Here is a 24122-nt window from a genome sequence, read left to right as displayed (position 1 = left end):
AAAAACTTGATATTATGACTACCAAGTTTTAATATCCGAACCTTTGTAAAATTAAAGTGTAGTCAAAATGTGTTTAAAATTGGTCTTGTTCGAAAGTACCCGTTGTAAAGAAATTTGAACTTTCAATTAAAAAGACATACTAGATTCAAATTTGAAGATAAAATTTAAAAAAGTATGTAGGTGTGTGTGCCTATAAACGTGCATGTTTATGTACACACATATACAATCACTTCTGTGAACGCACGTACGCACACTCTCTTTCTATAGGCACACTGAGCTGGTAAATATCAAGATTGATGAAGTCACTGTAATCATGTCGTAGTAAATGGGAAGATCCTCCCTCACTACACGAATGTTGCACAAAAGTCTGAATTAAATCCAGAAAAATTAGAGCACATGCGCCTAAGTTTAAGCGTTGAACCCACCATGAGAAACTTAACTGACAAAGCTATTACCGCAAGTAGTTGAAACTAGAGGAGGAACAGAAGAATGGGTGTTGGTTAAAAAATGTTAGAATTAGAATGCATGAAAGGCGATGCATTATCTAAAAGACAAAACTAATAAGTGGAGGATATGAGAGGTGGAGAAGGTGCTGAGAATGGGCGTTGCTTTCACCGAAGAAGCAACGTGAAACATACGTTCCGTCTACGCGCCGTCGATGGCTAGACATGAGATGTGTGTTACATAACGAGTGAGATGTACACTCATCTCTATAAACACACGTTTATATATCCTAACCCTATGAGTACTTTTGATATAGTAAGCCGACGCAATGGAGAATAGAAAGTTATATTTTGGGTGTCAATCATCAAAAAAAGACACACGGAGGGTGATAAATATTAAATAAACATGGCTTTTAGCATGTGCAATTTTGAACACAGTGCAATCAAATACGTTCACATACATGCACATACACTTATTTCTATGCATGCACGCTCCCATACCTTATCCCTATGAGTATCTTTGAGAGACTGAGCCGTGCAATAACTTGAGATTGACGAAGTCACCACGGGCGCCTCGTAGTCAACGGAAGCATCTCCTCCCACTAAAAGAACATGGCGAAAATTTTAAAATAAATTCAGGAAAATGCGAGCATCAATGTCGAGTCTAGAACTTGGCCCTGTTGGCTGGTTCCATCACAAAAAATCTAACCATCTGAGGTAAGTTGCACGCAAGACGTCACCTGTAAACTCCGATGAATCAGAGCACATGTATTGTAACAATGCCCTTTTGGTTGTTACGGTGTCATTTTTATGACTTCTTTTATTTATATATGTTTGCCTATGTGTCTTACATTATAAATTGCCAGCTCAACATTCTTTTATTTATATATGTTTGCCTACGTGTCTTACATTATATATATGTTTGCCTATATATAGTAACGCTAAACTAAGCGTGAGTGTAGAATAGCTTAACTAAGCGTGAGTGTAGAATAGCTTATTCTACACCCCAGTAACGGTATATATAAAATATAGTAACACACTATGCAACATATAGTAATTTTCGTAAAAATGTACTAAATTACAAACTTGGGTAGTAAAAAATATTTTCTTGATTACTACATTTTATGCGCTGTTTTACTTTATTTTGTATATAGCATTACTAGGGGGTGTAGAATACGCTATAGTTTTTTAACTTGATTTGAACCCAGACAACTGGTGGTTAGAGCTATAACGCGTGTCCCTGCTGATCACCGGTGACCTGCTTGTATCGCTGCACAGACGAGGACAAATTACACCGGTGTCACGAGGCACGAAAAGAAAAACAGCAGTGTCACGATTCTTCTCACGCTAGCTAGCTAGCTTCAATCGGACGTCCGACATTAGCCTACACGTTTCGACCGTGTACCGGCTGATTGCCAGCCGCGGTCGCATCGCCCGGCACCGTCCACTGGTTTTACTTTTACGTGTGGCTATCTACCTTGAGTCAGGAAGAAAAGAAACGGAACAATGAGCAGCAGCTAGCAATGCTGCGCACAGGCGCCCTACTGAGCTAGGTTCTACGAGGAGTACTCTTCTACGAGGGTTTCAATACGACACGCCCTACTGAGCTATACTGGGTTGCTAGCGTGCGATCGAGCGTCCTAGGAGTGGACAGCAACGCGTCCTTGGAGTGCACCGAGCTAAGTAAGCCGCGGTCGAAAGCCAAATTGGTTTCCTTCATTCCACCTAGGATAGGAGAGCTAAGCTACGTGATCGATGAGAGACCCCGGGAGCGGCTACGTAGCCCGGCTTTGGATTGGTCACGGGTGAAGGTGACGGAGCCCCGTAGCGAACCTCCCGTGCCTTTTGTTGCTACCGTGACCACTAGCGGGAAGAATCGTCGGAGGTAGATCGCCTCGCCGACGACAGGTGGGATCGTCCGGCGACGCCTTTTGGGCAGATCGAGACCTCGCGCTCTCGGCAAAGCAAAGCCCCGCGGGACGCGCAGCAGTAATAACTGCGTTGATTCCTCTCCTCCGCGACGGCCGTCGCTACCGCCTCCGCCTACACGAGAGTTACAAGCCGTCAGCCAAAGTTGCACCGGTCCACGTCGACCGTGGCGACATGCTGTGGACATTGGTTTGTACTTACTCTGGAGCACCGGTGCGCAGGCGCAGCGAATGCGGCGGTCCCGGTCGTCGTCTGTCCTTACTCCTCAGGCCAAGTTTCGATTCATGGGCCAATGGGGAATTTTATCTCCGGTTTCCTCTCGGCTCCGTTCGTGTTTTTGGCTGGTTGATTTGTCGCCGCCTGGTTGGTTTTGTCCGTTCGGCCGCTAGGCCTCCGCGATCGCTGCGGAGGCCGGACGTACTACCATAAACTACTTTTCCCTGGAAAGAAAGGAGGGGCGTCATCGACCTGTATTTGCCTTGATATTTTCCATCCTGACACCTCACCTTTCAGTTTCACTGCTGTGGCTCGGCGGGGTTCACTGAATTCGTTTTTGTAGCCTGAACATGCTTCAGCTAATTAAGCACAGTAGAGCAAGGCCTAGTTTTATTTATCACATCCTCTCTAGGCTACTCCAACGCAGATCCTCGAACCTACGTATATGTGTCATTCAACGCGGGCATATATCAGTCTACCGGACGGTTCAGACGTACCTTTTTCGTAAACCGAAGACAAACTAGGGGACTTTGCGAGTGTCCGGACAACAGACATGCCCACATCTAACCACCCTGGCCCACTCAAAACTCTCCCCTCCCGTTCACGTGCGTTCCCACACGATGCCAGTTGCCCGCATTCATGCCGCTGTATAGCGATCGCTCCGCAATGATGCGGGCCCAGAGCAAACGCGACCTCTCACTGCCGCCGACATTGAAGCGTCGCGCCGACCGAGGGAGCCGCCGGCGTCGCGTCCCCATTGTCCGCGCATGTTCATTGCCGGGGTGTCGTTTGTTGTTCGGGACGAGACGAATATCTATCAATGCCCGTCGACCCGTATGCCGCATTAAGTAGGCTTACCGGCCGAGGAACCAACTCCAACACCGCGCATTCACGCACCCGGACACTTGGCCTCACCAGAATCCGCTATTTAAAGACTGCCACACCGGCCTAACTCTACACCACAACACTTCCTCCTCCCTTTGCTCCTCATCCGTCATGACCGCGAGAGGGAACACTCTTTGGGATAGTCTGACGTACGAGATGAAGCATGAGGTGGCCGCCCTTGAAACCACCTAGCAGTCCTGTCGTGCCAAGCGGGTCGACCAGGGCATGCCTGCCAGCTCGCCCGAGCTCTCCAATGACGAACCCATGGGCTCCGAAGACGACACGGGCCGGACACCACGCCGGTGCATGCGGCCTAACCATGGAGTAGGCGCAAATGCACTACGATGCCATCATGGCGGAGGAGGAGCAGCCTTCCCCAGGTCCTACGACGGTGTTCCGGCAGGCTCAGGAGGAGCAGAGGTATAACCTGTTCGTCTTCGAGCAGGACCGGCTAGCGGAGGGCGAAATCTACGACGAGGGAGCAAGCGAGGAGGCCGTGGCCGCCATGGCGGCGGCGGACTAGAACTTCATTGCGGAACACAGCGCGCTCTACGAGGCCGCCCGCCCCACTCGCAATGAAGTTCCGGCGCTGCCGGACGTGGTCGCAGCCGCTAGCTACGCGTCCTACGCACCACCGTGAAACTTTCGGGAGCGCACGTGCCAGGTGGACAGTGACATGCCGTCCACGTCGAACATCAACTTCACGTCCACCTGAGACCCGCACGTTCAGGAGCGCCAGCGACGGACAGGCCGCAGGCTCGTCCGAGGATGAGTTAGGGCATGGGAGGCGGCAGGGCATTGTGTCCCAAGTGGGCCGGTCCGTCTCCCATGTTCTACTCTTCCTCGCCGGAGACTGCACCTTCACTTCATGGGTCTTACCGCCGCCGTTCATGGAGACGGCAAATGGAGAACCTGGTCGCCGATGCGGAATACAAAGAAAGTGGACGACGGCCGCGGCCGTAGGATAGGTTTATGGTCAGATTTATTTTTGTTCTAAATGTTCGAAATGTAATGAAAATCCGTCGTAATTGCATGAATCTTGTCTGATTTATATGAAAATCCGTCGTGTTTGCATGAATTTCATCTGGTTACTTGATAAGTTGTTTGGAATATGTGCGAACATCGTTGGATGGTGAGCTCCGGCATCAGTGTCCGTGGACAGATGCCGGAGCAAATTTGAGGTTCAACGTTGGAGATGCCCTTAGAGCATCTCTAGCAGACCCCGTATAATGCCGACCCACAAAATGCGTTTGTAGTTCGCTGCAGATCTGTTTTACGGGGCGAATTCGTTCGCTGCAGACCAGACCCCCTATATGAAAATGTAAAATTAAAAGAAAAACATTCGCCGGAGAAACTTGCAACAACATTGATCGTACATAGTTCATCATCGTACTCCATTGATCATACATAGTTCATCATTTATACTACAATGTACTGCTAGAGGGGAATCTGCGGGCCGTGCAGCGTACCCGAGCCTACGCTACCAAAATCGACGAGCTCGCGCGGGGCCGGCGGAGGCTGAGGAGCCGAAGGAGCTCAGTCCTCGTCGGAGTCGAGGTCGATGAAGACCTTGGCCTGCTCGGCCTTCATGACGCACAGGTCCGCCCCCTTGGATGCGTGCGCCTGCGACACCCGTCTGGAGGAAGATCTGCTCGTACTCAAGCTCGCGGCGGCGGCGCGCGGCGGCCTCCTCCTCCTCCCTCGCCAAGTGCTCCATGACGACGTGCTCTAGGTGCTCCTCCTGCCCCGGGGCGAGGTAGTCCTCGGGGCCGATTACTCCTCGACGCGGCGGCCTCGAGCTTGACGGCGAATGTCCTGAGCTCCTCCGGCTCTCTCTTGACCGGAGTGAGCCGCGAGCTCGAGGCGCCCGTGGACGAGCACCCCGCGGCAGAGGAGCTGGAGGAGGCGTGGAGTGAACCGCGAGCTCGCGGCGTTCGAACGTCGGCGGCGGACGGCTCCCGTGGTTGAGCCACCTCCGCGCCCCCCGCTTCCGTGCGGCGGCGGCGGTGGCGCTCCTCGTCTGCGTAGCCATCCATGGGTCACTAGGACTTTTTTAGGCTCGCCGGCGGTGAGAAATTGGACAGGGGAGGGGGGGGGGATCGCGGCGACGGAGGCGGATAGGGATTGGCCCGTATCCGAGCGGTAAAACCGCATATATAGCGATGGAGTGGGACGTTTTCTAGGCCACGGTAAAAAAATTATGGACCGGGCCGCTGATGTCTGCTAGAACTATGTCGGTATTTCCCCAAAGAGGAAGGGATGATGCAGCACAACAACGGTAGGTATATCCCTCAGTGATGAGACCAAGGTTATCGAACTAGTAGGAGAACCAAGCAACACTACGTAAACATCACCTGCACACAAATAACAAATACTCGCAGCCCGACGTGTTAAATTGGTTGTCAATCCCTTTCGGGTAACGATGCCAGAAATTGGCAAAAGGATGGAATAAAGTTGTAATAGATTGGATAAATAGATCACAAATAAAGTAAAGTGCAGCAAGGTATTTTTGTATTTTTGGTTTAATATATCTGAAAATAAAAGCAAATAAAAATAGATCGCAAAGGCAAATATAATAAAGAAGAGACCCGGGGGCCGTAAATTTCACTAGTGGTTTCTCTCGAGAAAAATAGCAAACGGTAGGTAAACGAATTACTGTTGGGCAATTGATAAAACTTCAAATAATCATGAAGATATCTAGGCAATGATCATTATATAGGCATCACGTCCAAGATTATTAGACCGACTCCTGCCTACATCTACTACTATTACTCCACACATCAACCGCTATCCAGCATGCATCTAATGTATTAAGTTCATGAGAAACGGAGTAATGCAATAAGAACGATGACATGATGTAGACAAGATCTATTTAATTAGAACTAGACTTCATCTTGTTATCCTTAATGGCAACGATACATACGTGTCGGTTCCCCTTCTGTCACTGGGATCAAGCACCGTAAGATCCAACCCATCACAAAGCACCTCTTCCCATTGCAAGATAAATAGATCAAGTTGGCCAAACAAAACCCAAACTTCGGAGAAGAAATACGAGGCTATAAGCAATCATGCATATAAGAAATCATAGAAGACCCAAATAACTTTCATGGATAAAAAGATAGATCTGATCATAAAATCAAAGTTCATCAAATCCCAACAAACACACCGCAAAAAGAGTTACATCATATGGATCTCCAAGAGACCATTGTATTGAGAATCAATAGATAGAGAGGAAGCCATCTAGCTACAAACTACGGACCCGTAACTCTACAATGAAGTACTCACGCATCATCGAAGAGGCACCAATGGGCATGATGAACCCCTCTGTGATGGTGTCTAGATTGGATCTGGTGGTTCCAGAACTTGCGGCGGCTGGAATTGATTTTCGTCAACTCCCCTAGGGTTTCTGGGATATTAGGGTATTTATAGAGCAAAGAGGCGGTTCGGGAGGTCACCGAGGCGGGCACAACCCACCTGGGTGCGCCTGGGCCTCCAGGCGCGCCCTGGTGGGTTGTTCCCCCCTCAGGGCACAACCCAAGTGCTTCTCCAGCCCACTCGATGTCTTCTGGTTCAAAAAAAATTCGCAAAAAGTTTCGCTGCGTTTGGACTCCGTTTGATATTGATTTCCTGCGGTGTAAAAAACATGTAAAAAATAGCAACTGGAACTAGGCAGTATGTCAATAGGTTAGTACCAAAATGTGATATAAAATTACTATAAAATGAGGCCCAGGCGCGCCCTGGTGGGTTGTTCCCCCCTCGGGGCGCACCCCAGGTGCTTCTCCAGCCCACTGGATGTCTTCTGGTCCAAACAAAATCCACAAAAAGTTTCGCTGCGTTTGGACTCCGTTTGATATTGATTTCCTGCGATGTAAAAACATGCAAAAAACAGCAACTGGCACTAGGCAATATGTCAATAGGTTAGTACCAAAATATGATATAAAATGACTATGAAATGATTGTAAAACATCCAAGAATGATAATATAACAGCATGGAACAATCAAAAATTATAGATACATTGGAGACCTATCAGCATCCCCAAGCTTAATTCCTGGTCGTCCTCGAGTAGGTAAATGATAAAAAAATAATTTTTGATGTGGAATGCTGCCTGACATGTTCATCACATATTCTTTTCTTTGTAGCATGGACATTTGGACTTTTATATGGTTCAAGCAATAGTCTAGTTTTGACATGATAATTTCAATAGTCAAGCATATTAACAATCAACCATGTCTTTCAAAAGATCAAAGCTAAAATAAGTTATCCCTAGCCCATTATGCTCAATCATTGATCCATTCATGAAACACACTCGCATATTAGCTACACCCAATGCTCAAGTACGATCATAGTGCCCCTTAGTTGGTGCTTTATAAGAGAAGATGGAGACTCAAGTTAAAAATAAAAATTGCATAAAGTAAAAGAAAGGCCCTTCGTGGAGGGAAGTAGGGATTTGTAGAGGTGCCAGAGCTCAAAGCGAAAAATATAGAGATAAAACATTTTGGTAGGCATGCTTTTCCTGTCAACAAGAATGATCGAGAAGTTCCTAATACTTTTGATGCTAGATATATCATAGGCGGTTCCCAAACAGAAAATAAAGTTTATTCCTTTTTCAACCATACTTTCACTTTCCATGGCTAGCCATATCCACGGGTGCCTTCCATACCAACACTTTCCAAGGAATTTATTATTTGACAACATAAAGTAAATTCATTTTTCATTTCGGGACTGGGCATCCCTAATACCTTTGCCTTAATCTCGTACAATGACAAGTGAATAAACACTCATCATGAGAATAACATATCTAGCATGGAAATATATTAGCCACCCCCTACCGTTTCATGAGCGGTACGAGCACACAAAAGAGAAATTTATTTTGAAAATTAAAGATGGCACATACATATTTGCTTCGAAAGGCAAAAGAATACCGCATATAGGTAGGTATGGTGGATTCATGTGGCAAAACTGGTTTAAAGGTTTTTGGATGCACAAGTAGTGATCATACTTAGTGCAAAATGAAGGCTAGCAAAAGATTGAGAAGCGACCAACCAAGAGACGAAAAATCTCATAAGCGAGCATTAAGCATAATTAACACCGAATAATGCACCACAAGTAGGATGTAATTTCATTGCATAACTATTGACTTTCGTGCTTGCATAGGAAATCACAAACCTTAACACCAATATTCTTACTAAAGCATAATTACTCATCAACATGACTCACATATCATATCATCATATCTCAAAACTATTACAAGGAATCAAGTTTATTTTGTCCAATGATCTTCATGAAATTTTTATTATATCATTCTTGGATATCTATCAGTTTGGAACTAATTTTCATGTGTTGCTTTTGATAAGCTCAAACAAATATAAGTGAAGATCATGAGCATAATATCGAAAATCCATCTCTGCACCCGAGCTCATTTGCACCTGCGCTTACGGAAAAAATCAAAACAAATACTAGAAAAATTAAAAAAATTCCAAATTCTTTTTGTGGGGTAGACAACTTGATGCGTGAGGCCTGCTCCAAATTTCAAGTCATTGGAACGTTTGATGAGGTCTCAGCAAAAAAGACAAATTGGGGGTCTGTAAAAATGTTTACTGTTCATGTACTGTTTTGGTACGGTTTGTCTTTTTTGCTGAGAGCTGCTCAATTGTCCAAATGACTTGAAATTTGGAGCGGGCCTCACGCATCAAATTTTCTACCACACAAAAAAATTGGAAGTTTTTTAATTTGTTTTGAAGTTTTTACGAATTTTTTTCTAACCGGGTGCAGAGCCTGGGCACCAAAACGCCCTACTTGCATAATATTTCTTTCTCTCAAAATATTTTAAGTGAGGCAAGAGAATTTCTTAAAAATTTACTAACTCTCAAATAAATCTAAGTGAAGCATGAGAGCATTTCTTCAAAAATAACAAAGCACACCGTGCTAAAAAATATATAAGTGAAGCACAAGAGCAATTCCATAGCTCATAAAGATTTAAGCGAAGCATAGATAGCAACTCTAACAAGTCCTACCATAATTTTGGCTCTCTCAAATAGGTGTGTCCAGCAAGGATTCAAGACATAAAATAAAAGGCAAAACAAGCAAAGACTCATATCATACAAGACGCTCCAATCAAAAGTCATAGTATGTGACGAATAAAAATATAGTTCCGAGTAAAATGCCGATGGTCGTTAGAAGAAAGAGGGGATGCCACTCGGGCATCCCCAAGCTTAGTTGCTTGCTTCTCTTTGGATAATAGCTTGGGATGCCATAGGCATCCCCAAGCTTAGGCTCTTCTTACTCCTTATTCATTCATCCATCATAACATCACCCAAAACTTGAAAATTTCAATCACACAAAACTCAACAAAACCTTCGTGAGATCCGTTAGTATAAGAAAGCAAATCACTACTATAAGTACTGTTTCAAACCAATTCATATTTTATTCTTGCATTATATCTACTGTATTCCAACTTTACTATGGTGAAAACTCTTCAAGGAAAATCATAGAATCATCAAAACAAGCACACAACGCAAAGAAAACAGAATATGTCAAAAACAGAATAGTCTGTAGGAATCTGGATATTTCGAATAATTCTATAACTCCAAAAATTCTGAAACATCAGGACCACGTGAGCAATTTGTATTTTAATCTTCTGCAAAAAGGATTGGTATTTTATCACACTCCTGTTAAAAATGAGAATTATTTTCGTGAGCGCAAAAGTTTCTGTTTTTCAGCAAGATCAAATCAACTATCACCCAAGAAGATCCTAAAGGCTTTGCTTGGCACAAACGCTAATTAAAACACAATCATAACACTAGCATAATTGTGCGAACACTCAAGAAAAGAAAGCAAAAGACAAAATAAAATTTATTCCTTGGGTTGCCTCCCAACAAGCGCTATCGTTTTATGCCCCTAGCTAGGCATAAAGCAAGGATCTATGTTTTGTTGTACTTCTCCTTAATTTCCTTAGAGGTATTTTTGTCATGAGATTTTTTAAAAACAACATAAAACATATTATCCATAGAAACTTTAGCACTATTAAGTTGCTTATCATCATAACCCCTTTGATTTCTGGCAACAATCCAAGAGTAATGTTGATTAACATTATTGAAAACTTGTTTGATTACATCTAAAATGGGGACTTCATTTTTAAGATTCTCATCAAAGATTTGATTATCCCCAAGCAAATGTCTTAACGCATAATGTTGGGGAACGTAGTAATTTCAAAAATTTCCTACGCACACACAGGATCATGGTGATGCAAAGCAACGAGAGGGGTGAGTGTGTCCATGTACCCTCGTAGACCGAAAGCGGAAGCGTTATGACAACGCGGTTGATGTAGTCGTACGTCTTCACGATCCAACCGATCCAAGTACCAAACGCATGGCACCTCCGAGTTCAGCACACGTTCAGCTCGATGACGTCCCACGAACTCCGATCCAGCAGAGCTTCGAGGGAGAGTTCCGTCAGCACGACGGCGTGATGACGGTGATGATGATGCTACCGACGCAGGGCTTCGCCTAAGCACCGCTACGATATGATCGAGGTGGAATATCGTGGAGGGGGGGCACCGCACACGGCTAAGAGATCAAGAGATCAATTGTTGTGTCTATGGGGTGCCCCCTGGCCACGTATATAAAGGAGTGGAGGAGGGGGAGAGGGCCGGCCCCTATGGCGCGCCCTGGAGGAGTCCTACTCCCACCGGGAGTAGGATTCCTCCCCTTCCAAGTAGTAGGAGTAGGAGACAAGGAAGGGGAAGAGGGAAGAGAAGGAAGGAGGGGGCGCCGCCCCTCCCCCTAGTCCAATTCGGACTAGTCATTGGGGGGGGGGGGGCGCGGCCTGCCTCTCTCTCTCTCTCCCCTAAAGCCCAATAAGGCCCATATACTTCTTCCCCCGTATTCCCGTAACTCCCCGGTACTCCGAAAAATACCCGAACCACTCGGAATCTTTTCGATGTCCGAATATAGTCGTCCAATATATCGATCTTTACGTCTCGACCATTTCGAGACTCCTCGTCATGTCCCCGATCTCATCCGGGACTCCGAACTACCTACGGTACATCAAATCACATAAACTCATAATACAAATCGTCACCGAACGTTAAGCGTGCAGACCCTACGGGTTCGAGAACTATGTAGACATGACCGAGACACGTTTCCGGTCAATAACCAATAGCGGAACCTGGATGCTCATATTGGCTCCCACATATTCTATGAAGATCTTTATCGGTCAAACCGCATAACAACATACGTTGTTCCCTTTGTCATCGGTATGTTACTTGCCCGAGATTCGATCGTCGGTATCTCAATACCTAGTTCAATCTCGTTACCGGCAAGTCTCTTTACTTGTTCCGTAATACATCATCCCGTAAGTAACTCATTAGTTACAATGCTTGCAAGGCTTATAGTGATGTGCATTACCGAGTGGGCCTAGAGATACCTCTCCGACAATCGGAGTGACAAATCCTAATCTCGAAATACGCCAACCCAACAAGTACCTTCGGAGACACCTGTAGAGCACCTTTATAATCACCCAGTTACGTTGTGACGTTTGGTAGCACACAAAGTGTTCCTCCAGTAAACGGGAGTTGCATAATCTCATAGTCATAGGAACATGTATAAGTCATGAAGAAAGCAATAGCAACATACTAAACGATCAAGTGCTAAGCTAACGGAATGGGTCAAGTCAATCACATCATTCTCCTAGTGATGTGATCCCGTTAATCAAATGACAACTCATGTCTATGGCTAGGAAACTCAACCATCTTTGATTAACGAGCTAGTCAAGTAGAGGCATACTAGTGACACTATGTTTGTCTATGTATTCACTCATGTATTATGTTTCCGGTTAATACAATTCTAGCATGAATAATAAACATTTATCATGAAATAAGGAAATAAATAATAACTTTATTATTGCCTCTAGGGCATATTTCCTTCAGTCCCCCACCTGCGCTAGAGTCAATAATCTATTTCACATCGCCATGTGATTTAACATCAATAGTTCACATCTTTATGTGGTTAACACCCATAGTTGACATCGATATGTGACCAACACCCAAAGGGTTTACTAGAGTCAGTAATCTAGTTCACATCGCTATGTGATTAACACCCAAAGATTACTAAGGTGTGATCATGTTTTGCTTGTGAGAGAAGTTTAGTCAACGGGTCTGCCACATTCAGATCTGTATGTATTTTGCAAATATTCTATGTCTTCAATACTCTGCACGGAGCTACTCTAGCTAATAGCTCCCACTTTTAATATGTATCTAGATCGAGGCTTAGAGTTATCCAGATCGGTTTGTCAAAGCTTGCATTGACGTAACTCTTTACGACGAACCTTTTGTCACCTCCATAATCGAGAAACATATCCTTATTCCACTAAGGATAATTTTGACCGCTGTCCAGTGATCTACTCCTAGATCACTATTGTACTCCCTTGCCAAACTCAGTGTAGGGTATACAATAGATCTGGTACACAACATGGCATACTTTATAGAACCTATGGCTGAGGCATAGGGAATGACTTTCATTCTCTTTCTATCTTCTGCCGTGGTCGGGCTTTGAGTCTTACTCAATTTCACACCTTCTAACACAGGCAAGAACTCTTTCTTTGATTGTTCCAGTTTGAACTACTTCAAAATCTTGTCAAGGTATGTACTCATTGAAAAAACTTATCAAGCGTCTTGATTTATCTCTATAGATCTTGATGCTCAATATGTAAGCAGCTTCACCGAGGTCTTCCTTTGAAAAAATCCTTTCAAATACTGCTTTATGCTTTCCAGAAAAATTCTACATTATTTCCGATCAACAATATGTCATTCACATATACTTATCAGAAATGCTGTAGTGCTCCCACTCACTTTCTTGTAAATATAGGCTTCAACGCAAGTCTGTATAAACCTATATGCTTTAATCAACTCATCAAAGCGTATATTCCGACTCTGAGATGCTTGCACCAGTCCACAGATGGATCACTGGAGCTTACACATTTTGTTAGCACCTTTAGGATTGACAAAACCTTCTGGTTGCATCATATACAACTCTTCTTTAATAAATCCACTAAGGATTGCAGTTTTGTTATCCATTTGCCAGGTTTCTTAAAATGCGGCAATTGCTAACATGATTCGGACAGACTTTAAGCATCGATACGAGTGAGAAAATCTCATCGTAGTCAACACTTTGAACTTTGTCAAAAACCTTTTTCGACAAGTCTAGCTTTGTAGATAGTAACACTACTATCAGCGTCCGTCTTCCTCTTGAAGATCCATTTATTTTCTATGGCTTGCCTATCATCGGGCAAGTCAACCAAAGTCCACACTTTGTTCTCATACGTGGATCCCATCTCAGATTTCATGGCCTCAAGCCATATGGCGGAATCTGGGCTCATCATCGCTTCCTCATAGTTTGTAGGTTCGTCATGGTCAAGTAACATGACCTCCAGAACAGGATTACCGTACCACTCTGGTGTAGATCTCACTCTGGTTGACCTACGAGGTTCGGTAGTAACTTGATCTGAATTTACATGATCATCATCATTAGCTTCCTCACTAATTGGTGTAGGAGTCACAGGAACAGATTTCTGTGATGAACTACTTTCCAATTAGGGAGCAGGTACAGTTACCTCATCAAGTTCTACTTTCCTCCCACTCACTTCTTTCGAGAGAAACTCCTTCTCTAGAAAGGATCCATTCTTAGCAACGAATGTCTTGCCTTCGGATCTGTGATAGAAGGTGTACCCAACTGTCTCCTTTGGGTATCCTATGAAGACACATTTCTCCGATTTGGGTTTGAGCTTATCAGGATGAAACTTTTTCACATAAGCATTGCAACCCCAAACTTTAAGAAACGACAACTTTGGTTTCTTGCCAAACCACAGTTCATAAGCCGTCGTCTCAACGGATTTAGATGGTGCCCTATTTACGTGAATGCAGCTGTCTCTAATGCATAACTCCAAAACGATAGTGGTAAATCGGTAAGAGACATCATATATTGTACTATATCCAATAAAGTACGGTTATGACGTTCGGACACACCATTATGTTGTGGTGTTCCAGGTGGCATGAGTTTGTGAAACTATTCCACATTGTTTTAATTGAAGGACAAACTCGTAACTCAAATATTTTCCTCCACGATCAGATCATAGAAACTTTATTTTCTTGTTACGATGATTTTCCACTTCACTCTGAAATTATATGAACTTTTCAAATGTTTCAGACTTATGTTTCATCAATTAGATATACCCATATCTGCTCAAATCATCTGTGAAGGTCGGAAAATAATGATACCCGCCGCGAGCCTCAAAACTCATCGGATCACATACATCAGTATGTATTATTTCCAATAAGTCAGTTGCTCGCTCCATTGTTCCGGAGAACAGAGTCTTAGTCATCTTGCCCATAAGGCATGGTTCGCAAGCTTCAAGTGATTCATAATCAAGTGATTCCAAAATCCCATCAGCATGGAGAATCTTCATGCGCTTTACTCCAATATGACTTAAACGGCAGTGCTACAAATAAGTTGCACTATCATTATTAACTTTGCATCTTTTGGCTTCAATATTATGAATATGTGTATCACTACGATCGAGATCCAACAAACCATTTTCATTGGGTGTATGACCATAGAAGGTTTTATTCATGTAAACAGAACAACAATTATTCTCTAACTTAAATGAATAACCGTATTGCAATAAACATGATCAAATCATATTAATGCTCAACGCAAACACCAAATAACACTTATTTAGGTTCAACACTAATCTCAAAAGTACAGGGATTGTGCGATGATGATCATATCAATCTTGGAACTACTTCCAACACAGATCGTCACCTCGCCCTTAACTAGTTTCTGTTCATTCTGCAATTCCCGTTTCAAGTTACTACTGTTAGCAACTGAACTAGTATCAAATACCGAGGGGTTGCTATGAACACTAGTAAAGTACACATCAATAACATGTATATCAAATATACCTTTGTTCACTTTTGCCATCCTTCTTATCCGCCAATTATTTGGGATAGTTCCACTTCCAGTGATTATTCCCTTTGCAGTAGAAGCACTCAGTTTCAGGCTTAGGTCCAAACTTGGGCTTCTTGAGCAGCAACTTGCTTGCCGTTCTTCTTGAAGTTCGCCTTCTTTCCTTTGCCCTTTTTCTTGAAACTAGTGGTCTGGTTAACCATCAACACTTGATGCTCTTTCTTGATTTCTACCTTCGCTGGTTTCAGCATCGCGAAGATCTCGGGAATTACTTTCGTCATCCCTTGCATATTATAGTTCATCACTAAGTTCTATTAACTTTGTGATAGTGACTAGAGAACTTTGTCAATTACTATCTTATCTGGAAGATTAACTCCCACTTGATTCAAGTAATTGTAGTACTCACACCATCTGAGCACATGCTCACTGGTTGAGCTATTCTCCTCCATCTTGTAGGCAAAGTACTGTCAGAGGTCTCATACCTCTCGACACGAGCATGAGTATAAAATACCAATTTCAACTCTTGGAACATCTTATATGCTCCGTGGCGTTCAAAACATTTTTTGAAGTCCCGGTTCTAAGCCATAAAGCATGGTGCACTAAACTATCAAGTAGTCATCATACCGAGCTTTTGTCAAACGTTCATAATGTCTGCATCTGCTCCTGCATTAGGTCCGTCACCTAGCGGTGCATCAAGGACATAATTCTTCTGTGCAGCAATGAGGATAATCCTCAAATCACGGATCAAGTCCGCATCATTGCTACTAACATCTTTCAACATAGTTTTCTCTAGGAACATATCAAAAATAAAACAGGGGAGCTAAACACGAGCTATTGATCTACACATAGATATGCTAATACTACCAGGACTAAGTTCATGGTAAATTAAAGTTCAATTAATCATATTACTTAAGAACTCCCACTTAGATAGACATCCCTCTAATCATCTAAGTGATCACGTGATCCAAATCAACTAAACCATGTCCGATCATCACGTGAGATGGAGTAGTTTCAATGGTGAACATCACTATGTTGATCATATCTACTATATGATTCACGCTTGACCTTTCGATCTCAGTGTTCCGAGGCCATATCTGCATATGCTAGGCTCGTCAAGTTTAACCTGATTATTCCGCATGTGCACATGTTTTGCACCCATTGTATTTGAACGTAGAGCCTATCATACCCGATCATCACGTGGTGTCTCAGCACGAAGAACTTTCGCAATGGTGCATACTCAGGGAGAACACTTATACCTTGAAAATTTAGTGAGAGATCATCTTATAATGCTACTGTCAATCAAAGCAAGATAAGATGCATAAAAGATAAACATCACATGCAATCAATATAAGTGATATGATATGGCCACCATCATCTTGTGCTTGTGATCTCCATCTCCGAAGCACCGACATGATCACCATCGTCACCGGTGCGACGCCTTAATCTCCATCGTAGCATCGTAGTCGTCTCGCCAACTTATGCTTCTACGACTATCGCTACTGCTTAGTGATAAAGTAAAGCATTACAGGGCGATTGCATTGCATACAATAAAGCGACAACCATATGGCTCCTGCCAGTTGCCGATAACTCGGTTACGAAACATGATCATCTCACACAATAAAATATAGCATCATGCCTTGACCATATCACATCACAACATGCCCCGCAAAAACAAGTTAAACAATCTCTACTTTGTTGTTGCAAGTTTTACGTGGCTGCTATGGGTTGAGCAAGAACCGTTCTTACCTACGCATCAAAACCACAACGATAGTTCGTCAAGTTAGTGCTGTTTTAACCTTCTCAAGGACCGGGCGTAGCCACACTCAGTCCAACTAAAGTTGGAGAAACTGACACCCGCCAGCCACCTGTGTGCAAAGCACGTCGGTAGAACCAGTCTCGCGTAAGTGTACGCGTAATGTCGGTCCGGGCCGCTTCATCCAACAATACCGCCGAACCAAAGTATGACATGCTGGTAAGCAGTATGACTTGTATCGCCCACAACTCACTTGTGTTCTACTCGTGCATATAACATCTACGCATAAAACCAGGCTCGGATGCCACTGTTAGGGAATGTAGTAATTTCAAAAATTCCCTACGCACACACAGGATCATGGTGATGCAAAGCAACGAGAGGGGAGAGTGTGTCCACGTACCCCCGTAGACCGAAAGCGGAAGCGTTATGACAACGCGGTTGATGTAGTCGTACGTCTTCACGATCCGACCGATCCAAGTACCGAACGCACGGCACCTCCGAGTTCAGCACACGTTCAGCTCGATGACGTCCCACGAACTCAGATCCAGCAGAGCTTCGAGGGAGAGTTCTATTAGCACGACGGCGTGATGACGGTGATGATGATGCTACCGATGCAGGGCTTCGCCTAAGCACCGCTACGATATGATCGAGGTGGAATATCGTGGAGGGGGGCACCGCACACGGCTAAGAGATCAAGAGATCAATTGTTGTGTCTATGGGGTGCCCCCTGGCCACGTATATAAAGGAGTGGAGGAGGAGGAGAGGGCCGGCCCCTATGGCGCGCCCTGGAGGAGTCCTACTCCCACCGGGAGTAGGATTCCTCCCCTTCCAAGTAGTAGGAGTAGGAGACAAGGAAGGGGAAGAGGGAAGAGAAGGAAGGAGGGGGCGCCGCCCCTCCCCCTAGTCCAATTCGGACTAGTCATTGGGGGGGCGCGCGGCCTGCCTCTCTCTCTCCCCTAAAGCCCAATAAGGCCCATATACTTCTTCCCCCGTATTCCCGTAACTCCCCGGTACTCCGAAAAATACCTGAACCACTCGGAACCTTTCCGATGTCCGAATATAGTCATCCAATATATCGATCTTTACCTCTCGACCATTTCGAGACTCCTCATCATGTCCCTGATCTCATCCGGGACTCCAAACTACCTTAGGTACATCAAATCACATAAACTCATAATACAAATCGTCACCGAACGTTAAGCGTGCAGACCCTACGGGTTCGAGAACTATGTAGACATGACCGAGACACGTTTCCGGTCAATAACCAATAGCGGAACCTGGATGCTCATATTGGCTCCCACATATTCTATGAAGATCTTTATCGGTCAAACCGCATAACAACATACGTTGTTCCCTTTGTCATCGGTATGTTACTTGCCCGAGATTCGATCGTCGGTATCTCAATACCTAGTTCAATCTCGTTACCGGCAAGTCTCTTTACTCGTTACTTAATACATCATCCCGTAACTAACTCATTAGTTACAATGCTTTCAAGGCTTATAGTGATGTGCATTACCGAGTGGGCCCAGAGATACCTCTTCGACAATCGGAGTGACAAATCCTAATCTCGAAATACGCCAACCCAACAAGTACCTTCGGAGACACCTGTAGAGCACCTTTATAATCACCCAGTTACGTTGTGACGTTTGGTAGCACACAAAGTGTTCCTCCGGTAAACGGGAGTTGCATAATCTCATAGTCATAGGAACATGTATAAGTCACGAAGAAAGCAATAGCAACATACTAAACGATCAAGTGCTAAGCTAACGGAATGGGTCGAGTCAATCACATCATTCTCCTAATGATGTGATCCCGTTAATCAAATGACAACTCATGTCTATGGCTAGGAAACTCAACCATCTTTGATTAATGAGCTAGTCAAGTAGAGGCATACTAGTGACACTATGTTTGTCTATGTATTCACACATGTATTATGTTTCCGGTTAATACAATTCTAGCATGAATAATAAACATTTATCATGAAATAAGGAAATAAATAATAACTTTATTATTTCCTCTAGGGCATATTTCCTTCACACAATCACTATTGTAAAGAATTTCATCTATCATGGGCTTTTCACGATTCATACCATAAAAATCAAAGGTTTCCCTAGCTTCCCGTATTATGTAGTCAAATTCATTCATTAGAACGAGAGTGGCCCACTTTTTAGCTTGAGGATTCTTTATAACGGGAAGCTCAAAAAACAATCTTTGCAAAGTTGGATGAGTACGGATAAATTTACTTTCAAGTTTCAAAACTAGTGCTAAAATAGCTTCCGCATAAGATCTAGTCTTTCTATGTAAAGGAGCATCATCAAGATTTAAATTTCCAACACAATTGAAAAATTCTTGGATACGTCCTTTTCCCATAACATTCCCTTGCCCCAAGATAAAACTTTTAGCATCCAGATGGCCCGTACGTCCAATCTTAGGAGCTAGGCCATCATCTGTTGGTGCCATACCGAAATCACTCATGATTGCAAGAAAAGGATAGATCTGACAAGAACACAGCGAACGAAAAAGAGGGTGAATAAAATGGCAAATTTTTGTGAAGTGGGGGAGAGGAAAATGACAGGCGAATGAAAAAATAATGTAAATTGCAAGGAGATGAGATTTGTGATTAGGAACCTGGTAGATGTTGATGATGTCTCCTCGGCAATGGTGCCCGAAATTCCTTTTGATGTATGCTAGAACTACGACGGTATTTCCCCAAAGAGGAAGGGATGATGCAGCACATCAATGGTAGGTATTTCCCTCAGTGATGAGACCAAGGTTATCGAACCAGTAGGAGAACCAAGCAACACTACGTAAACAACACCTGCACACAAATAACAAATACTCGCAACCCGACGTGTTAAAGGGGTTGTCAATCGCCAGAAATTGGCAAAAGGATGGGATAAAGTTGTAATAGATTAGATAAATAGATCGCAAATCAAATAAAGTGCAGCAAGGTATTTTTGGTTTAATAGATCTGAAGATAAAAGCAAATAAAAATAGATTGCAAAGGCAAATAATAAAGAAGAGACCCCGGGGCCGTAAATTTCACTAGTGGCTTCTCTCGAGAAAAATAGCAAACGGTGGGTAAACGAATTACTGTTGGGCAATTGATAGAACTTCAAATAATCATGATGACATCCAGGCAATGGTCATTATATAGGCATCACGTGCAAGATTAGTGGACCGACTCCTGCCTGCATCTACTACTATTGCTCCACACATCGATCGCTATCCAGCATGCATCTAGTGTATTAAGTTCATGGAGAAACGTAGTAATGCAATAAGAACGATGACATGATGTAGACAAGATATATTTATGTAGAAATAGACCCCATCTTGTTATCCTTAATGGCAACGATACATATGTGTCAGTTCCCCTTCTGTCACTGGGATCAAGCACCGTAAGATCAAACCCATCACAAAACACCTCTTCCCATTGCAAGATAAAACCCAAATATCGGAGAAGAAATACGAGGCTATAAGCAATCATGCATATAAGAGATCAAAGAAGACTCAAATAACTTTCATGGATAAAAAGGTAGATCTGATCATAAACTCAAAGTTCATCGGATCCCAACAAACACACAGCAAAAAGAGTTACACATCATATGGATATCCAAGATACCATTGTATTGAGAATCAAAAGAGAGAGAGGTAGCCATCTAGCTACTAACTATGGACCCGAAGATCTACAATGAACTACTCACGCATCATTGGAGAGGCACCAATGGGCATGATGAACCCCTCCGTGATGGTGTCTAGATTGGATCTGGTGGTTCTGGAACTTGCGTTGGCTGGAATTGATTTTCGTCAATTCCCCTAGGGTTTTTGGAATATTGGGGTATTTATAGAGCAAAGAGGCGGGTGGGGAAGCCACCGAGGTGGGCACAACCCACCTGGGCGCTACTGGGCCTCCAGGCACGCCCTGGTGGGTTGTACCCCCCTCGGGGCACCCCCCGGGTGCTTCTCCGACCCACTGGATGTCTTTTGGTCCAAAAAATCCACAAAAAGTTTTGCTGCGTTTGGACTCCGCTTGATATTGATTTCCTGCGATGTAAAAAACATGCAGAAAACAACAACTGGCATTAGGCACTATGTCAATAGGTTAGTACAAAGAAGATATAAGATGACTATAAAATGATTGTAAAACATCCAATAATGATAATATAACAGCATGGAACAATCAAAAATTATAGATATGTTGGAGATGTATCAGCCGCGGATACGGTGTCTATTCTGGCCAGAAAAACAGACCAAACCCATATACTCGCTGTAATTATATGGGTTCGGCCCTTTTACGGGGTCTGCTAGAGATGCTCTTAGTATTTGTTCGTTTTTGGCTGCCTCACGTTAGTGATCGGCAGCAGAGGACGACCTTCGAGCCACCTCGAGAATGCACCTTCATAGCAGCTTCATACGTTCCAAGTTCCAACCCATGCTAATTGTTGTTTGTGAGCTGGGCGGTGATTTGTAGCACGAGACATAATTTGCTAGCCAGTAATTGTTCAGAGCTGGTGCACTCGCTCTTCTTATCTTATGGTTTTATTTAGTCACTTTGTAGCTTCAAGTGAACAATAATCAACCTATGTGTTTCTTTACTTAATAGTTGAAATCAAAGTGGGAACTCCTTGTTTCAAAAGAAAAGTAAAAGTTTCAACTGGATAATATTCTGGCCCACGTGCACATATCTGTATTGGTTCCATCGGACTACATTTCGGCCACTTGCTCTCTTCCTCGCCCTCAGTCTTGTGGTGTTCATCTGCAGTCCATTTAGGGCATCTCTAGCGCCTTTAAATCTTTCGCATTCGGATCATGTTGCCCGGATCACAAAAACCATACAATTGGGGCCTGTATCGGTCCGTGATACGTCTCCAACGTATCAATAATTTTTTATTGTTCCATGCTATTATATTATCTGTTTTGGATGTTTTATATGCATTAATAAGCTATTTTATATTATTATGGGACTAACCTATTAACCTAGGGCCCAGTGTCAGTTCCTATTTTCCCCCTTATTTTTGAGTATTGTAGAAAAGGAATAACAAACGGAGTCCAATGGAATGAAATCTTTGCGATGATTTGTCTTGGACCAGAAGACAACCAGGAGACTTGGAGATGAAGTCGGAGGAGCCGCGAGGCGGCCACAAGGGCGGAGGGCGCGCCTGGGGGAGGGGGGGGGGGGTAGGGCGCGCACCTACCCTTGTGGCCCCCCCCGTGACCTTCCTGACCTAATTCTTTCGCCTATATATTCCCAAATATCCCCAAACCACTAGAGGCATCCACAAAAACACTTTTCCACCGCCGCAACCTTTTGTACCCATGAGATCCCATATAGGGACCTTTTCTAGCACCCTGCCAAAGGGGGATTCGATCACGGAGGGCTTCTACATCAATTCTATTGCCCTTCCAATGAAGCGTGAGTAGTTTACCACAGACCTACAGGTCCATAGCTAGTAGCTAGATGGCTTCTTCTCTCCCTTTGAGTCTCAATACCATGTTCTCCTCGATGTTATTGGAGATCTATTCGATGTAATACTTTCTTTTGCGGTGTGTTTGCCGAGATCTGATGAATTGTGGATTTATGATCAGCTTATATATGAATATTATTTGAATCTTCTCTGAATTCTTGTATGCATGATTTGATATCTTTGTAATTCTCATCGAACTATCGGTTTGGTTTGGCCAACTAGATTAGTTTTTCTTGCAATGGGAGAAGTGCTTAGCTTTGGGTTCAATCTTGCGGTGTACTTTCCCAATGATAGTAGGGGCAGCAAGGCACATATTGTATTGTTTCCATCGAGGATAAAAGATGGGATTTTCATCATATTGCTTGAGTTATATACTCTACATCATGTCATCTTACTTAATGCATTCCTCCGTTCTTTATGAACTTACTACTCTAGATGCAAGCTGGATAGCTGTCGATGTGTGGAGTAATAGTAGTAGATGCAAAATCATTTCGGTCTACTTGACACAGACGTGATGCCTATATTCATGGTCTGTAGCATCCCAAATTTTCAATTTGGTATGTTATACATAGATCATCATTGCATATCATGTTTTATTGCATTTTGACAAATCCTCGATAAATCCTAAGCAACTCAAGGACCCTCGGAGAGAGAGTTGGGGATTTTCTCGAATTTTCATATTTGATTTTCATCAAATAATAAGACGAGGAGTTTTGTTTTAATTATTTTCTCTCCGGAAAAATATTTCATTTAAATAAACGAGAGGAGAAAACATGACTTCTCCAAAACAATTGAAATACTGGAGGAAAAATGTTAAAATCATTATTTGGAATTTATTTGGAATTTATTTGCAAATTTTATTGCATTAAAAATATTGCATGTTTTCAAAATATTTATTTTGATTTAAAAAAAATGTTCCCCCTATTCTAGATTTTCTAACTAGACGGGGAAAATTTATTTCATATTTTTGTGATTTTTATTTATTTTTCTACGAATTATTTTCCGCGGAAATTATTTAAAAAAAAAACTGCGCGACGCCCGACCGGGCAGAAGCCCAGCCGAGCGCCGGCCCACCCCGCGCCTCTCCTTCTCCCGCACGGCGCCGAGCCGCCGCCGGAGTCCGCCATGGCCACGCCGCCACGGCCGCCCCCTTCCCCAAGCCTCGGACCCCCCTCCTATATATATAGCCCCCACTCTCTTTCCTCAACCAGCCGCCGCCGCAGCCCTCACCGTCGAGCGCCGCCGCTGCCCGCATCTCGCCGCGCCGCTGCCGCCGTAGCCCGCGCCGCCGCCACCGGGAGCCGCCGCCCTCGCCTCGCCGCACCCCCCCGAGCCCCGAGCCCCGCGCCCGAGCCCGGAGCCCCGCCGGAGCCCTCGCCGGAGTAGCCCCGACGAGGTACTGCCGCTGCCCCGTTGATTTTGCCGGTTTTCGTTTCAAAAAAAAAAACCCTTCGTTTAAAAAAAAACCTA

This window comes from Aegilops tauschii, chromosome 2 (assembly GCF_002575655.3).
Source record: "Aegilops tauschii subsp. strangulata cultivar AL8/78 chromosome 2, Aet v6.0, whole genome shotgun sequence".
NCBI lineage: Eukaryota > Viridiplantae > Streptophyta > Magnoliopsida > Poales > Poaceae > Aegilops > Aegilops tauschii.
The sequence above is the reverse complement of the archived record's forward strand: the minus strand, read 5'-3'. Positions refer to the sequence as shown.